At 41.6% G+C, this 14,757-nt stretch overlaps 1 protein-coding gene across 1 annotated transcript in view; it reads right to left on the minus strand.

Annotated features, from left to right (window-relative positions):
* Positions 1-6,928, minus strand: part of LOC109907594 (dyslexia-associated protein KIAA0319-like protein) — a 36,269-nt gene extending 29,341 nt beyond the window's left edge. Inside the window, exon 1 of the mRNA XM_031793753.1 lies at positions 6,855-6,928. The gene's annotated coding sequence lies outside the window, so the exon portion shown is untranslated. The remainder of the gene's footprint in view (positions 1-6,854) is intronic.
* Positions 6,929-14,757: the final 7,829 nt, after the last annotated feature.

Consider the following 14,757-nt stretch of genomic DNA (forward strand, 5'->3'; position numbering starts at 1 on the left):
TGCCCTATAATGGAGGTGCCAAATTCCTACTATTAGCAGGTGATTATGTGGGTGAGAAGCTAACTGCTGAAGCAAACAATGTGATCAGTAGGTGGAGTGTTAACTGACCGACATACCTGTAAATAACCTACATTATTCTAATGATGATCAGCAGGCTGCGGACTTTACACATTTAAATCTTCCCAAGGCCAGCTTTATGTGCCAAAACATGCATCAGGTCAAGAGTTTTGGCTAGACAAATAAAATGTATATTTTGAGTCAGTATCCCAGTAAGATCATGTTGCTAAATGTAAGAATCACCCATTCACATAAAAAAAATGACGTGGAAAGAATGTTGATTCAACCAGTTTGTGCCCAGTGGGCTGACTCTACCAAGAGAGGATCTTGCATATAATTTGCAACTTCTGTGTTACTGTTCATGATCAATTTCTTTAAAAGTGTCTGATTTATTAACTTCATCATGATATAATTTGTTCTGAATAAATTATGCTTTTTTGAAAATATGTACTTGTTGTATATTTTCCAAAGTGTCCACCAGAATTTAGATATTTGGCTTTTACATTCTAAGCAATTTTGGAATGCAATGCATCCTATGACGCAGGTGTTTGTTCAAACTCACCTGTTATATATTCTAGTGAGTATACTGGAACCTGGTTATCTGGACAAACAATCAAGAGATTTCCTGTAGAGTGCTATATCAAATCAAATCAATTGTTATTAATCGTGTACACATACTTTGCAGATGTTATTTTGGGTGTAGCGAAATGCTTATGTTCCTATCTCCAACAGTGGAGTAATAGGCTACCAAACAATACAAAGCAATACACGCAAATCCCCCAAAATATAAAGAAAGGAATAAAGAAATGTAAAAATATTACAACGAGCAATGTCAGAGTCTGGAATATGTACAGTGGCGACCAATCCATTTTTGAGCCCCACAATATTTAGATTTTTTTTGGTGGGAGCTTGCCTGTTTTGCATTTTATTTGGGCATTAATACGTGTCACATATCAGTTTGCAAACATTGTAAAAAAATATATATATATAATTGAGTTAATAAAGCAGCATACAAAAGTGGTCTCTTTTTTGTTTTCTTGAGTAAGGCAACTCCAAAATGCAGGTGTTTCATCCTAGCTCAGTGCTTTCTGTGATGGTGGGGCAAGCCAGCAGAAAATACAGAGCGTTGTGTCGTGATTGGCTCAGTGTTCTGTCACTCATGGGGACACTACGACACCACCAAGCCTAAGGGTAGATCTTGAAAACTCAAACCCCTTGGGTGCTGCCATTGAGTTACATTAGAAGTGCGCATCCAAGAAGGCTCAAGGTCATTGGCCACAGATAGAATTACGTCAAATCACGTTATACCTACTGTAGCTTTGATTGGACTGATCATGTCAGCATCATACCTTCAAAATTTTAGCTAGCAGTCATCATAATGAATCAAGTCGACAATCTACTGGCAAATCCTTTTTAATCCTTGTCATGTGAAGAGAAATAATGAAGAGAAATTATAAATAAAACGTATCGGTGCTCATCGGCAATTGGACATAAACATTACACAACAAGTTGGAAATGGCTAATTCAACAGTGGCTAAATGCAAGCATTGCAATCATTAGCCTGCTATACAGTGGAGTGGCTGTGTGGTCCCAAGTCTAAGATTAAGGGTTTCTTTTCCTAGTTTAAAATTATAAACATTCAACATTCGTCATGTTGTCAATGAAGCATGATTTGTGCCGTGCTCAAAACAAGACCTCGGAACTGCAAAATCTGACTTTAGGAAAAACGAGCTACGACTGGGAAAATACGTTTTGCACTTTCATCCAACTCGGAATTGTAAATCGGGAACTCTGGCCTCTTTCTAGAGTTTGACCTGAAGATCACTGACATCATCATGATTCAACCTTTTTTTTCTTCCTGAGTTCCCAGTTATTTTGAAAGCACCATAAATCCAGAAAATGCCAGCCTTTGATGACAAAATTTACCCACGAAGGCCCGCCGCGCCACCTTCCTGTTCAAGTGAGCACAGCACAACAAGGTGAGTCCAAAAATGTCTTGTATACTGCTGCATAAATTATGTAATATGCCAGGGAGATATGTATACTGTAGCTAAGAAAGTAATACTAAGTGTATGTTGTGTAATAAGCTGTCAGTATCCCATGTGCCTCACCCTAATAATTTGGTCTATTTTCACCTCTTAATTTTGCCTACTGTTCTGACTTTGTGGTGCACATGTAGCCTATAACCTGTTTTAGAGAAATGTAATCATTGAATATTGTAAGAATTTTCATTGTCTGCTTATATGCACCCCTTTATGAGGGAGCATATAAGCTGGTGCACGATATCTAAGGACGTCTCGAGCTATTGCTCGCCTGAGGTAGAGTATCTCATGATAAGCTATAGACCACACTACCTACGAGAGAGTTTTCATCTGTGTCCTTTGTAGCGGTTTACATACCACCACAGTCAGAGGCTGGCACTAAGATAGCAATGAATGAGCTGTATTCCGCCATAAGCAAACAAGAAAATGCTCACCCAGAGGCGGCACTCCTAGTAGCCGGGGACTTTAATGCAGGGAAACTTCAATCCGTTTTAACACATTTCTATCAGCATGTTAAATGTGCAACCAGAGGGAAAAGAACTCTGGACCACCTACACTCCACACACGGAGACACATACAAACCTCTCCCTCGCCCTCCATTTGGCAAATCTGACCATAATTCCATCCTCCTGATTCCTGCTTACAAGCAAAAAATTAAAGCAGGAAGCACCAGCAAAAAAGTTGCTAAGCTACAGGACTGTTTTGCTAGCACAGACTGGAATATGTTCCAGGATTCCCGTGACCATGCGTACATACCCCAACCAGAAGCCATGGATTACAGGCAGCATCCACACTGAGCTAAAGGCTAGAGCTGACACTTTCAAGGAGCGGGACTCTAACCCGGAATCTTATAAGAAATCCCACTACGCCCTCCGATGAACCATCAAACAGGCAAAGCATCAATACAAGACAAAGATCGAATTGTACTACACCGGCTCTGACGCTCGTCGGGTGTGGCAGGGCTTGCAAACCATTACAGACTACAAAGGGAATCACAGCCGAGAGCTGCCCAGTGACACGAGCCTACCAGACGAGCTAAACTACTTCTATGCTCACTTCGAGGCAAATAACACTGAAACATGTATGAGAGCACCAGCTGTTCCGGAGGACTGTGTGATCACGCTCTCCGCAGCCGATGTGAGTAAGAACTTTAAACAGGTCAACATTTAAACAGGACGTGTAGTGCGAGCATGCGCTGACCAACTGGCAAGTGTCTTCACTGACATTTTCAACTTCTCTCTGTCCGAGTCTGTAATACCAGCATGTTTTAAGCAGACCACCACAGTCCCTGTCTTCAAAAACACTAAGGTAACCTGCCTAAAGAACTACTGACCCGTAGCACTCACGTCTGTAGCCATGAGGTGCTCAGTCCCCTCTTGTAGTCCCTGTTCACTCATGACTGCATCGCCAGGCACGACTCCAACACCATCATAAAATTTACCGATGACACACCAGTGGTAGGCCTGATAACCGACAACGATGAGACAGCCTATAGGGAGGAGGTCAGAGACCTGGCCATGTGGTGCTAGGACAACAACTTCTCCTTCAACGTGATCAAGACAAAGGAGATGATTGTGGACTATAGGAAAAAGAGGACAGAGCATGCCCCCATTCTCATCGACGGGGCTGCAGTGGAGCAGGTTGAGAGCTTCAAGTTCCTTGGTGTCCACATCACCAACAAACTATTATGGTCCAAGCACACCAAGACAGTCGTGAAGAGGGGACGACAAAACTTATTCCCTCTCAGGAGAGTGAAAATATTTGGCATGGGTCCTCGGATCCTCAAAAGGCTCTACAGCTGCACCATTGAGAGCATCCTGACTGGTTGCATCACTGCCTGGTATGTCAACTGCTCGGCCTCCGACCGCATGACACTACAGAGGTTAGTGTGAACGGCCAAGCTTCCTGCCATCCAGGAACTCTATACCAGGTGGTGTCAGAGGAAAGCCCTAAAAATTGTCAAAGACTTCAGCCACCCTAGTGACTGACTGTTCTCTCTGCTACCGCACGGCAAACGGAACCGGAGCGCCATGTCTAGGTCAAAGAGGCTTCTAAACAGCTTCTACCCCCAACCAATAAGACTCCTGAACATCAAGTCACATGACTAGCCAGACTATTTGCAGTGCCCCCCACCTGTCACCCCCTCTTTACACCACTGCTACTCTGTTGTCATCTATGCATAGTCACTTTAATAACTCTACCTACATGTACATACTAGCTCAACTAACCGGTGCCCCTGCACATTGAGTCTGTATCGGTACCTCCCTGTATATTGTCTCGCTATTGTTATTTTACTGCTGCTCTTTAATTACTTGTTACTTTTATCTCTTATTCTTATCCATATTTTTTATAACTTCATTGTTGGTTAGGGGCTCGTAAGTTCACTGTATTCGCCGCATGTGACTAATAAAATATGATTTGATTTATTTATCATACGGTTCTGACTTGGTGTACAGGAAGAACACTGTAAGAACGGCCCATTATCTGAATTCTGTCACTGTACATTTAAAGTGCTGAACAAATAGTTATATTGACTACGTCCGTCCTAGCTCGCTCATTAATGTCTTAATTGAAATTATGGATTGCCTCTTATCCGCTTGTCGTCCCCTTATGCCATAGTTTGTACATCTCAATTGTCAGTAGAAACCACATTTGTTTAAGCAAGTCAGCCATGGTTTTTTAAAAGGCAGTAAACAAGCTTGGCTCCCAGGTGGGTGGGCCTATGCCCTCCCAGGCCTACCCATGTTTGCGCCTCTGCCCAGTTATGTGAAAATCATAGATTATGGCCTAATGAATGTATTTCAATTGGCTGATTTCCTGAACTGTAACTCGGTAAAATCGTTGAAATGGATGCATGTTGCGTTCATATTTTAGTTTTATAAACACATGTATATATTTAAAATTTAATTTAATCTTTATTTAACTAGGCAAGTCAGTTAAGAATAAATTCTTATTTACAATGACGGCCTACCCCGGCCAAACCCGGACACTGGGCCAATTGTGAAACGCCCTATGGGACTTCCAATCACAGCCAGATGTGATAAAGATAGGATTTGAACCAGGGACTGTAGTGACACCTCTTGGCACTGAAATGCAGTACCTTAGACCGCTGTGCCATTCGGGAGCCCATATGAAGTGGGTAAAAGAGTGTGTAAACATGATCAAAGTGACCAGTGTTCAATGACTATCTACATAGGGCCGTGTGGTAACAGTGACTCAAGTTCAGGGCAGGATACTGGGCAGAGGTCGACTAGTGGTGATTATTTAACAGTCTGATGGCCTGAAGATAGAAGCTTTTCAGTGTCTCGGTCCCAACTTTGATATACCTGTACTCTCTCGGCCTTCTAGATGGTAGCGGGGTGTAAGGTGGCGACACAATGTTCAGGCACGGAACAGTGCAATATGTCTGTCCAATATGAAAAAAAACCGTTCTGTTCTTAAACTGATTGGCCACTCTTTAAGGGGCGCAAAATGAGCAGCGACGCTAATTGGAGTGTAAACTCTGTATTAGGAAACTAAAAGTGCTCCTGAGTAGAATTGACCCCAATTTTACTACGACTCAACATATAGGCAATTATGTACGGTGTAATATGCATGTCAATTTTTTTTTTTTTTACATACTGAACATCGTGCAATAGGAATGTGCTAAATAACAATGGGATTTAAATGTTTCTAAATGTTATTATAATATTAATTTATTAGCCTATTATTATTATTATTATTATTAAATGTTGTTAATGACCTTAGCGGCCTATAGGCCTAATATATTATTATTAACACTAGCATTATAAATAATGTTTTGTTATTTGTATTGCTGATGTTACAATAATAACTATCTAGTAATCATTACTTTTAATGGTGTTAACAATATTGCTATTGTTATAATAAGATTTGTGCTATCAAACCTATTAACTTTTTTTCGTTTTTTGATATGGTTAAACAAAATTCCGCTAACATTTCCAAAATAAATGTTATGAATTCCGACCATTTGTATAATTTATTACCATCTTCATTGCGGGACTTTTATTTTCAAGGAAAATCGCCGAAGTCACGGCCTTGCTAGGTCTTGCTTATTCTTGCTGGCTTCTCAGAGGTCTTGTTTGCAGCGGTTGCGCCTTCACTCGGAAATAAACCTGAACACGGTTAATCCAATAATTTCCGTCTCGCCCAGCCATGTAATTGCAAACGATTGGAGTAATATATTTTTACCATGACAAAACACAATATTATCAAAGGATATTAAAATTGGAAATAATGTGCAATTTCGCTTTGCCAATAAACGTCCCCCGAACGGAATACCAACCAAAATGTCGACCTTACATGTCAAAGAAGCTAATCATGATTGACCGATTATTATATTTTAATCATGTTGATTTGTTGTTTTAACCATAATGTTGATTGGTTGCTGTAACCATCTTTGTTTTGACAGCTGACTACCGTAGATCTCATTCTCATGTGCAGTGCGGAAAGTTGAATGAATAACTAGAGCGCAGCTAGCCTAAATGTGAGAATATTTGTAGCTACTTGCACTATTTCCATGTATTATTTTATCACAGTAGTTTTTAATGTATGCCAAATAAAATGCTAAAATATATGTACGCGGAACGTAAACAATATGAGTTAGCTTAGCCCCTAGACCATGAATGACTCTCAGTTCCATTTCCATTACACTAAAGTGATGAAATGGGTCTTCTGTATGGAGCAGGGGAAGAGCCCCAACGCTCCGCTGAACATTACCACTCATCGCTTACGTACCGTTTGGGAAGCATAAGGACCTCATCTTTCATATCAGTCAGAAATCATTTTCAAAAGACAACGTTAAATTGATACACACATTTTTAGGGTTAGTGTTCCCACACGGCCATATATCCCTGTTACAGCCTGTATTTTAATGGGAGACAGAGAGACCACCTATGCTAATTAGCTATCTAGCATGCGCCTAACACCTGTGTATGCGCCTAACACCTGTGTAAAGGGAGAAGGCCACCAGAAACCTGTTGTGAAAAATACTGTTGGCTGCAACTGCGATAAAGTTGGTTAAAACAGTGTACAGCAGTGTAAAAATAGTGAAACTTAATATATATATATTTTTAGATAAAGCTAACCTAAATATATTCACATCACCAAATAATTGATTAAATCACACTGTTTTGCAATGAAACAGAAGCCTCAGCAGCACTTGGTAGGGTAGTACCATGGTGTAGCTGGAGGACAGCTAGTTTCCATCCTTCTCTGGGTACATTGACTATTTAAAAAAATTAAGAGGCTCATCTAGCACTGCAGTGCATAAAATGTGATGAGTAGTTGACTCAAAGAAAGAGAGACAATAGATGAACAGTTTTGAACAAATGTATTTATTTAAAAAATGAAGAAGTGCAAGAAGTGTTTTTTTCGTCTGATCACAGACAGCTGATGTGTTCTGCACTTAAGTCCACAAGCAGAAGGGAAAAGGTGAGAGAAGGAGAGCGCATATGTAAGAAGGAATTATACAATGAGAAAAGTGATCATGCTGTTTGTATGTGGCTGCTATGAAAGTGAACTGTGTTTGCGTGTGTTCATTCCACCCATTCTGTTGAAAACATTTCTTAAACAGAAGCAAATGGAACGAAACGGGGATAAACATACCTGAAATTGTCCAATAAAAACTCATTTACAACTGTTGGATTAATGATTACACCCTAGATCAGCTAGATACAGGCAAGAGTGTGCAAGGTGGTATTTAATTTGTCACTGTCTGTCACCTTGATTACTCAAATGTTTCTCTTAACCTGTGCACCTACATTGTAAACTTGAATTCATAGGCTAGTTTGTAGCAAACTCATAATGGGTGCAGGTAAAATTTGAATATCATGAGGTAGCCTAAACCTATCGATGTTACGTTGATCTGGGTGAAAGGAATATGAATGATCCATATCCTGTAATAAAAAAAAGGCATGCTCATGAATTTTTTTTGTGTGTCCTCCCTCATCGTAAACAGCAGCTGGCACCACTACTGGTGTACAGTAAGTGTGTCTTTTGCATTTGTGAAATTATTTTGATGTGTTGTGAAAGTGAAGTGCTTTATGTTTCTAGAACCATATCGCAATTGAGAATCAGTTAACTTTTAGATGGAGTATTTGGCTGTTTTGGCAGCCAGAGCCAGTCTACCTCTGAAATTATATAAGTTCCTTGAACCTTAAGGAATAGGGTAACGGTAATGTTAGCCTCCTTTAAAAGTACGGACGTCAAACGTTGTCTGCTGCACATACACTGGAGGCTCTAGACTAGATTGACTAGTTACCATAATTTTCTCACATTGCCATTAACATTTTTTTCTATTGTCTCTTTTTGGTCCATTTAGATTGTTCCCTGTGCACGCCCTAGATAGTTGACCACTAGGGTCAGGACTGATTAGGGAGGCCACCGCTCCACTTGACATGGTTACGCAGGAGGGTCATGAGGAGAGAATCAGTCTCTTCCTTATTGATTCTGATGTGTTTTCCGTGGTGCTGGGCCTACCCTGGTTGGCCTGTCATGACCCCACTATTTTGTGGAAACAGAGTGCCCTCAAGGGGTGGTCCCAAGAGTGCTTAGGGAGGTGTGGGTGGGTTTCCATCGGTGTGACTACGGTGGAGAGTCCAGACCAGGTCTCCACCGTGCGCATCCCCTCAGAATATGCCGATTTGGCTCTCGCCTTCTGTAAGAAGAGGGCAACTAAATTACCACCTCATCGACGGGGGGATTGTGCGATAAATCTCCTGTTAGACGCAGCACTTCCCAGGAGTCACGTGTATCCCCTGTCACAGGAGGAGACGGTGGCTATGGTAACATATGTCCCCCCCCCCCCCTCCTGCTCGGTGTGCGCCCAGTGCAAGGCTCCCAGGCACCTGCCCAGAGGTAAATTACAACCCCTACCTGTTCTACAACGGCTGTGATCGCGCCTGTCGGTGGACTTCCTGACGGATCTTCCTCCCTCACAGGACAACACCACGATCCTGGTCGCTGTGGATCGGTTTTCTAGGTCCTGTTGTCTCCTCCCTTTGTCCGGTCTCCCTACAGCCCTACACACTGCAGAGGCCCTGTTCACTCATGTCTTCCTGCACTACGGGGTGCCTGAGGACATAGTCTCTGATCGAGGTCCCCAGTCTCTGATCGAGGTCTCCAGACGTCCAGGGTCTGGAGAGCGTTCGTGGAACGTCTGGGGTTCTCGGTCAGCCTCACCGCAGGTTTTCACCCATGAGAGTAATGGGCAGGTAGAGAGAGTCAACCAGGATGTGGGTAGGTTTCTGCGGTCATATTGCCAGGACCGGCCAGGGGAGTGGGCGGCGTTCATCCCCTGGGCAGAGATGTCCCATAACTAGCTCCTCTTCCATTAACCTCTCTCCTTTCAAGTGCATACTGGGTTATCAGCCGGTTCTGGCACCATGGCATCAGAGCCAGATCGAAACTCCTGCGGTGTACGAATGGTTCAAGCGCTCGCGGTCTGGCTCTCGACCAAAACCTGCCCCTCGCCTGCCCTGCCGGAAGCTGGGTCCACGGTTTGTGGGGCCATTTAAAGTCCCGAGGAGACTGAACGAGGAATGTTACAGGTTACTAATAGAAAATGATTCAAGTGAAAGTCACCCAGTAAAATACTACTTGAGTAAAAGTCTAAAAGTATTTGGTTTTAAATATACTTAACTATTAAAAGTAAATGGAATTGCTAAAATGTACTTAAGTATCAAATGTAAATGTATAAACCATTTCAAATTCCCTATTTTAAGCAAACCAGGTGGATTGCTAGGGGCACACTCCAACACTCAGACATACAGTGCCTTGCGAAAGTATTCGGCCCCCTTGAACTTTGCGACCTTTTGCCACATTTCAGGCTTCAAACATAAAGATATAAAACTGTATTTTTTTGTGAAGAATCAACAACAAGTGGGACACAATCATGAAAGTGGAACGACATTTATTGGATATTTCAAACTTTTTTAACAAATCAAAAAATGAAAAATTGGGCGTGCAAAACTATTCAGCCCCTTTACTTTCAGTGCAGCAAACTCTCTCCAGAAGTTCAGTGAGGATCTCTGAATGATCCAATGTTGACCTAAATGACTAATGATGATAAATACAATCCACCTGTGTGTAATCAAGTCTCCGTATAAATGCACCTGCACTGTGATAGTCTCAGAGGTCCGTTAAAAGCGCAGAGAGCATCATGAAGAACAAGGAACACACCAGGCAGGTCCGAGATACTGTTGTGAAGAAGTTTAAAGCCGGATTTGGATACAAAAAGATTTCCCAAGCTTTAAACATCCCAAGGAGCACTGTGCAAGCGATAATATTGAAATGGAAGGAGTATCAGACCACTGCAAATCTACCAAGACCTGGCCGTCCCTCTAAACTTTCAGCTCATACAAGGAGAAGACTGATCAGAGATGCAGCCAAGAGGCCCATGATCACTCTGGATGAACTGCAGAGATCTACAGCTGAGGTGGGAGACTCTGTCCACAGGACAACAATCAGTCGTATATTACACAAATCTGGCCTTTATGGAAGAGTGGCAAGAAGAAAGCCATTTCTTAAAGATATCCATAAAAAGTGTTGTTTAAAGTTTGGGAGACACACCAAACATGTGGAAGAAGGCGCTCTGGTCAGATGAAACCAAAATTGAACTTTTTGGCAACAATGCAAAACGTTATGTTTGGCATAAAAGCAACACAGCTCATCACCCTGAACACACGGTTTGGGCCTGCTTTTCTTCAGCAGGGAAAGGGAAGATGGTTAAAATTGATGGGAAGATGGATGGAGCCAAATACAGGACCATTCTGGAAGAAAACCTGATGGAGTCTGCAAAAGACCTGAGACTGGGACGGAGATTTGTCTTCCAACAAGACAATGATCCAAAACATAAAGCAAAATCTACAATGGAATGGTTCAAAAATAAACATATCCAGGTGTTAGAATGGCCAAGTCAAAGTCCAGACCTGAATCCAATCGAGAATCTGTGGAAAGAACTGAAAACTGCTGTTCACAAATGCTCTCCATCCAACCTCACTGAGCTCGAGCTGTTTTGCAAGGAGGAATGGGAAAAAATGTCAGTCTCTCGATGTGCAAAACTGATAGAGACATACCCCAAGCGACTTACAGCTGTAATCGCAGCAAAAGGTGGCGCTACAAAGTATTAACTTAAGGGGGCTGAATAATTTTGCACGCCCAATTTTTCAGTTTTTGATTTGTTAAAAAAGTTTGAAATATCCAATAAATGTCGTTCCACTTCATGATTGTGTCCCACTTGTTGTTGATTCTTCACAAAAAAATACAGTTTTATATCTTTATGTTTGAAGCCTGAAATGTGGCAAAAGGTCGCAAAGTTCAAGGGGGCCGAATACTTTCGCAAGGCACTGTAATTGACAAATTAAGCATTTGTGTTTAGTGAGTCCGCCAGATCACAGGCAGTTGCGATGACCAGGGATTTTCTCTTGATAAGTGTTCAAATTGGGGCATTTTCCTGTCAAAATGCAACGAGTCCTTTTGGGTGTCAGGGAAAATGTATGGAGTAAAAAGTACATTATTTTCTTTAGGAATGCAGTGAAGTGATTAGCTCACTAAATAACTCTAAAGCCAAAGATGTGTTTGGGCTGGCCTCTACCTTTCTTAAAAACTACAAAGAGTCACTCATTGGCCCCATTACTAAGGTGACCAACACAGCTATTGGTCTCGGGGTGTTTCCAAGGGTATGGAAGTCGGCCATAATAACGGCCATCTTTAAATCAAGCGACCCTGCTGACGTGAGTAACTACAGGCCCATTAGTATACTACCTGTACCTAGCAGAACAACTGATTAACCACCTCAACAACAGCCCCTTCACATTACACTCCATGCAGTTTGGCTTCAGAGCGAAACACTCCACAGAAACGGCCAACTGCTTTCTTCTGGAAAATGTGATGTCCAAGATGGACAAAGGGGGCGTTGTTGGGGTTGTGTTTCTGGACCTAAGGAAGGCTTTTGATACTGTTAACCATGAGATTCTCATCACAAAATTGACCAAGTTCAACTTTTCCCCTGATGCCTTGAGATGGATGAAATCATACCTTGAAGGCAGAACTCAGTGTGTCAGAGTGAGTAATGAGCTGTGGCCCACTCTTAGCTATGATTTGAGCGTGCCACAAGGGTCAATACTGAGACCCCTCCTGTTCAGCCTGTACATTAAGGATCTGCCCTCTGTCTGTACTGGGTCTGAAGTTCAAATGTATGCAGATGATACAATGATATATGTGCATGCAAAGAGCAAACAACACGCTGCACAAGAACTCACTACTGTAATGGTCCAGGTTACAAAGTGGCTCAGTGACTCGTGTTTGCATCTCAATGTGAAAAAAATGTTTGCATGTTGTTCACAAAGAGGGCAACAGATGCCACTGAGCCAGATGTCTACGTGTCAGGAGAGAAGCTTCAGGTGGTATCTGATTTTAAGTACCTTGGCATCATGTTTGATGTGAAAAAGGTAATTCAGATAACCAAATTCAACCTAGCTAATTTCCGATTTATACTAAATTGTTTGACTACAGAGGTAGCAAAACTGTACTTCAAATCTATGATACTCCCCGACTTAACATACTGCTTGACTAGTTGGGCCCAAGCTTGCTGTACAACATTAAAACCTATTCAGTCTGTCTACAAACAGGCTCTCAAAGTGATTGAAGCCCAATAGCCATCATCACTGTTACATCCTCAGAAAGCATGAGCTCCTGAGTTGGGAAAATCTTGTGCAATACACCAACGCATGTCTTGTATTCAAGATCCTAAATGGCCTGGCTCCCCCCCCACTCAGTATTTTTGTTAAACAGAAAACCCAAATGTATGGCAGCAGATGCACAAGGTCTGCCATGAGAGGTGACTGTATAGTTCCCTTAAGGAAAAGCACCTTTAGTAAATCCGCTTTCTCTGTGAGAGCTTCCCATGTCTGGAATACACTGCCATCAGACACACATAACTGCACCACATATCACACTTTCACAAAATGCATGAAGACATGGCTAAAGGTCAATCAGATTTGTGAACATAATCCCTAGCTGTGTGTTGCCGCTTTCCATGCTGTCTGTTGTCTGTAGCTTGTGAGGTGTGGAAACACTTTGTTGCTTTTATTAATTTTGTCTTGCTGCTTTTTGTTCTATGTTGCTCTGTCTGTATGCTACGTCTTGCTTGTCCTATGTTGCTCTGTCTGTATGCTATGTCTTGCTTGTCCTATGTTGCTCTGTGTGTGCTCACTGCTCAATGATTGTATATATTGTAATTGTTTTTAATAACCTGCCCAGGGACTGCGTTTGAAAATTAGCCGGCTGGCTAAAACCGGCACTTTTATTGAAACGTTGATTAATGTGCACTGTCCCTGTAAAAATAAAATAAACTCAAACTCAAGTACAAGTTAAAGTCGGCAATAATATACATAGTAAAGTAAAGTACAGATACCCTCAAAAAATACTTAAGTAGTTCTTTAAAGTATTTTTATGTAAGTACTTTACACAACTGCACAATTTGAGAGAAATAAGCTTTTTATGCGCATGGAACATTTATGGGATCTTTTATTTCAGCTCATGAAACATATGACCAACACTTTACATGGAAATTTTTGTTATATTATATTTTTGTTCAGTATACAGTTCCAGTCAAAAGTTTGGACACACCTACTCATTCAAGTGTTTTTCTTTATTTTCACTATTTGCTACGTTGTAGAATAATATTGAAGACATCAAAACTATGAAATTTACACATGGAATCATGTATTAACAAAAAAGTGTTAAACAAATCTAAATATATTTGAGATTCTTCAAAGTAGCCACCCTTTGCCTTGATGACAGCTTTGCACACTTGGCATTCTCTCAACCAGCTTCATGAGGTAGTCACCTGGAATGCATTTCAATTAACAGGTTTGCCTTGTTAAAAGTTAATTTGTGGAATCTATTTCTTTCTTAATGTGTTTGAGCCAATCAGTAGTGTTGTGACAAGGTAGGGGTGGTATACAGAAGACCAAGTCCATATTATGGCAAGGACAGCTCAAATAAGCAAAAAGAAACAACAGACCATCATTACTTGAAGACATGAAGGTCAGTCAATCTGGAAAATGTTATAAACTTTGAAAGTTTCTTCAAGTGCAGTTGCAAAAACTTCAAGAGCTATGATGAAACTAGCTCTCATGAGGACCGCCACAGGAATGGAAGAACCAGAGTTACCTCTGCTGCAGAGGATAAGTTCCTTAGAGTTACCAGCCTCAGAAATTGCAGCCCAAATATATGCTTCATAGAGATCGAGCAACAGACATATCTCAACATTAACTGTTCAGAGGAGACTGCGTGAATCAGGCCTTCATGGTCAAATTGCTGCAAAGAAACCACTACTTAAGGACACCAATAATAAGAAGAGACTTGCTTGGGCCAAGAAACACGAGCAATGGAAATTAGACCGGTGGATACCTGTCCTTTGGTCTGATGAGTCCAAATTTGAGATGTCTGGTTCCAACCGCCGAGTCTTTGTGAGACGCAGAAAAGTTGAACGGATGATCTCTGCATGTGTAGTTCCCACCGTGAAGCATGGAGGAGGAGGTGTGATGGTGCTTTGCTGGTGACACTGTGATTTATTTAGAATTCAAGGCACACTTGTGGGCCGGGCGCAGTGCGTGCTAACCAAGATCGCCAG

This window comes from Oncorhynchus kisutch, linkage group LG17, assembly GCF_002021735.2.
Source record: "Oncorhynchus kisutch isolate 150728-3 linkage group LG17, Okis_V2, whole genome shotgun sequence".
NCBI lineage: Eukaryota > Metazoa > Chordata > Actinopteri > Salmoniformes > Salmonidae > Oncorhynchus > Oncorhynchus kisutch.